Here is a 4,915-nt window from a genome sequence, read left to right as displayed (position 1 = left end):
TCAGCCCCAAACTATCTTGCAATGATGTCATACATTTACTTCGTAATGACAAGGTCAATACATGAGCATCTGGGTATACATAGGCAACCTGTTTTCACTGACCAAAGCATAAAACTTCATGAACCATTTGTGCTTGACCAAGACAATATGTATGCATTTACTTCAGCTCCAAACTTCAGTTTTCAAATTATGCTCATTGCATGTTTCAAGCCTCCATACATCCAGCATGTATATGACAGCTCTCATAGGTGATAGAGCTCTAAAAATGACATGTATTGCATCAGTAGTATCCAATGCTTGTCACTGACAGTATATGACAGTTTTTAGCAGTGAAACAGTTCTCATATCTGAATATTTTAATGAGAAAATTCAGCTCAAGTACTTCACATCAAGTACATATGACTTCTTGACTTGTGTTGTTTGCAATGCAATCTTCCCAGCATATTAGGGAGCTTCAAATGCTCTTCAGGATCAAAATAGTGATGTAAATCACTGTATTTAGCAGTGTACATTCAGTTTTAGACCTGTATACCTGCATAACAGTCCATGCCTCATCACCCAAGCTTCCATTGACATGTCAGACCTTCAAGGTCACACCCCAGGGTCGGCATACACTTCATAGAGCATGTATAAGATGCTTAATGCCTCGTTTTGAAGCTGGAGGACCTGAATCTGGACCTGGCGCAACAACGTAGACTGGCAAGGGGGCAGCATAGCTCACGATCTTGTTAATCATGACAATGAAGCACTCCAAGGTGCTCAACACATCCCTCTCAAAGCTACAAACAAGCCTTTGATAATGCCTTTGATCATTGAGCATACAACCATACACTGCATACCTTCCATTGTTCAATGGCTTCAGCCTATTTGAAGAAGAATGACCTTTCCTCTGACTTCAGCTCCTGCAAGTCCAATGCCACACTCCCAGGCACCCAGTCTTTGCCGATTCATGGCTCTGATACCATGCTGAAATTCATAGAGGCAGATAGATGTCAGACAGAGTGAAGCAGCATGCTTCCTCTCTCACATTTCATTATTCATTCAACACTGTATAGTGAAAGTACAACCTAAGGTCATAAGACCATTCACACCAGTAGTAGCACCGACTTATTTAATGTACCTAACTACTATGGCTAGACTAGCTGTGTCCAACTCATGTCGGTCAACACACATAAATGAGCTTGATATTCTAACATGTTTTGCTTTTGATTTACCACCTGGTTTACCACCTACACATCTTGAAGACCATAAAATAGATTTAATCCTAAGTTCTCAACCACCATGTAAAGCACCTTATAGACACAATCAGATTGAATAGAAAGAAATCCAAGCACAAATTAAGGAACAGTTGAATCGAGGACTCATTAGGCCTAGTAGTTCTCCTTTTGGTGCACATGTCATATTAGTTAAGAAGAAAAAGAATACCTATAGGACATGCATTGACTATTGTGCCCTAAACAAAATAACTGTTAAGAATAGATATCCGATCCCTAGGATAGACGACCTAATGGATAAATTACAAGGGGCCACTGTTTTTAGCAAGATAGATCTCAAATTTGGATATCATGAAGTACGCTTGGATACACCTAACATTTTTAAGAAGCAGTTTGGTCATTATGAATTTCTTGTTATGCATTTCGGATTGACCAATGCGCCAGCTACATTCAGTCGTATGATAAATCGTATATTTTTGAAATATCAAAATTGTGTGATTGTTTTCTTTGATGATATATTGGTTTTCAAAGATGAGAATGAGCTTTGTGAACATCTATCTTTAGTTTTCAAATTATTGAAAGAGAATCTATTATATGCTAACCCTAACAAGAGTGAATTTTTCCAAACCCAGATAGAATACTTAGGTAACATTGTTTCTTCTGATGGTATTCGCGTTGATCCTAAAAAGATAGAGGCAATTTTGAATTGGACAATCCCTAAAAGTGTGCATGAGTTACATTCTTTCTTAGGCCTTGCCAGCTTTTAAAAAAAATTTGTGAGAAATTTTTCATTGCTTGCATTGCCTTTGACGAATTTGTTAAAGATAGGTGTTGTGTATCATTGGTCTGACAACCAGCAAAAGTCTTTTGATTTGTTGAAACATGCTTTAACAAATGTACCTTTCTTGCAATTACCTGATTTTAATTGACCATTCTTCCTAATATTCATTGATGCTAGCGGATCAGGAATAGGAGTTGTCCTCATGCAAGATTCACATCCCATAGCCTATTCTAGTTGCAAACTTAAACCTTCTGAGTTGAAGTATTGCACCTATGATAAAGAACTATTAGTTGTAGTTCAAGCCTTATGTCAATGGATTTTGATGGAATCCGAATTTATGATTAAAGATGACTAGCAAAGTATTAAACATATCCTTAGTCAGCCACAAATTTCTAACCGCCATATTAAATGGGCTGCTTTCATTCAAAGTTTTCATCCACTTATCTAATATCAGCCAGGAAGAGAAAATATTGTTGCTGATGCCTTGAGTAGAAGGCCAAGTATCCATAATATTTCCATTCTATCTTTTGATTCCCTTACTCCTATGAAGGATACCTATTACCATGACCCTAGTTTTCAAGCTGATTGGAACAAATTAGTTGCTAATAACTGGATTCCAATTGATTCTTTATCTTATTCTGATGGATTTATGTTTTATGAAAAAAGATCGTGTGTCACTGTTCAATTTAGATCATTTGTGTTGCACAAAATTCATTGTCTTCCAGTCATAGAGGTATTATTTCCACTTTAAGAACATTGGTTGAAGATTTTTGTTGACCGCAAATGGAATCTGATGTTTCTAAGTTTGTTTCTAATTATTTAATTTGCCAAAGAGTCAAGCGACACCATGGTAAGCAATATGGTTTGTTAATGCCTTTACCAATTCTTGACTGTCCATGGGAACATATTTCAATGGATTTTATAATTGGTTTGTCTAATACACAAGCTAATCATGATATGATTTGGATTATAGTAGATCGATTTAGCAAACAAGCATATTTTCTACAATGCAAGAAAACATCAACTGCATCTCAAGCTGCACAATTGTTTTTGAAGACCGTTTTCACTAATCATGGTTTGCCAAAAGTTATTATTTATGATCATGATTTTAGATTTTGTAATAATTTTTGGACTACTTTGTTTGCTAATTCTGGTACTAAGATTGATTTCTCATCTACATTCCATCCTGAAACCAATGGGCAAACAGAAGCTACTAATAGTACAATTCTAGATCTTTTGTATGCATACACAATTTCAAAACCACAAACATGGGACACACAATTGCATCTGCTTCAATTTGCATATAATAATATACCACACACAACTACTCATAAAGCACATTTTGAAATCATTTATGGAAAAAGATTGCCCACACCCCTGTTACATCATTGTCGAATAAAGTTAAAGCTGCTGATGATATTGCCAATATGTATGCTACTATTTTTGCTCAAGTTTAAAACATGATTGCGTAAGCCCAGTAATCATACACTAAACAAGCTAATAAGAAAAGACAAGCCATGAGTTTCAATATTGGTGATTATGTTTGGTTACATATTGAAAAGAGAAGATTGCAGTGTTGAGAAACACCCTGTTGTTAAATTAGCACCTAATTTTTATGGACCTTTCAAAATAATTCACAAGATCAATGGCAATGCATTTAAATTAGAACGACCCAAACATTGAAAGATCCATAATACCTTCATATTAGTTTGTTACGACCTTTTAGATGCCAACTACCTATCCACCCTATCTGTGAAAATTCTCCTTTGTTGGAAGAAAAAACCGAAATCCTGGAACCTAAAACTATTCTTGACATTGACTTTATGACCATTAGAAGTGGCCGTAGATATTCTAGATATTTAGTTAAGTTTAAAAATCATCATGTTGAAGAGGCCTAATGGATGCACGCCCGCGACCTAAGTGCTTACCCCTCATTACTCGCTCCACATTGAGCTAATAGCGATTGAGGACAATTGCTATCCCCTACATGCCTTGTAAAGCGCTTATACAAGGCATGGGGAGAGATTGCACCCAATTTAGTCTTTTTGTGTCATGTCGTGCAAATTTCCTTTTGCTTTTTACTTGAAATTATGAAGATTTGTAGAGTTCTTTGTTCTTGGGGACCTTCCAGCATTCACTATGCAGGCATATAGCATCCAATCTGTGCATTACGTGTTTTACTAGTGGGTTTGATAATACCCATTGTTTATTTTGGTTCTTTAGTACCCTCAAGGGGACACTTTAAAGTGGTACAAAAAGCTACCTGGAAGAACCATAGCCTCAATCTAAGAGCTTTAGAAGCCATTTTTGGGTGAATCCCAAAAGACTTTACCCATTTGATTAAATGATCGGGAAGCTCTTAGCTCTCAGGCTTTTAGTGACGTAAGTCTTATATAGTTGCCTTTAATGATTGTTTAAGACTTTGGCCAAGGACGTTTAGCCCTTTGCATAATGATGGGTTACGATAACTATTCATCAATGGGTTAGACATTCATTTTGGTATACATGTCACATTGGGATATAATGTTTATCTTTTTGCAATTGAGGATGTTAAGGAACTTGCCTATGGCTTCCCCTAGTTTAGTGTGCCTTATTTGGAGGTAGGATGACTCCTAGGTGTTTGTTAGGTTAGTGAGGGATGACCTCTAGTTTGGTTTAGGTTCCCTCAATATAGAGGGAAGTTGTAATATGTTATCTCATAGGCTTAATTATATGAAATGTATTAGAACGATTTATATATTTATGCCATTCAGTTTATTGTAACTTGTGTATGCAATTACTTTTTGTTGTCAGGATAGATAGGGGTGCTTTGGATATTTTTATGGGTATTGAAGGTCAATTCCATTTCCACAAATTCCAAGCATGAGAAGGGCATGAATCTACTAATATATTGAAACTTGTGAATTCAAAACAAGAGCAA

This window comes from Lygodium microphyllum, chromosome 20 (genome assembly GCF_053477565.2).
Source record: "Lygodium microphyllum isolate KBCC chromosome 20, Lygodium_microphyllum_v1.1.10, whole genome shotgun sequence".
Taxonomy (NCBI): domain Eukaryota; kingdom Viridiplantae; phylum Streptophyta; class Polypodiopsida; order Schizaeales; family Lygodiaceae; genus Lygodium; species Lygodium microphyllum.
This window is presented reverse-complemented; position numbering follows the sequence as displayed.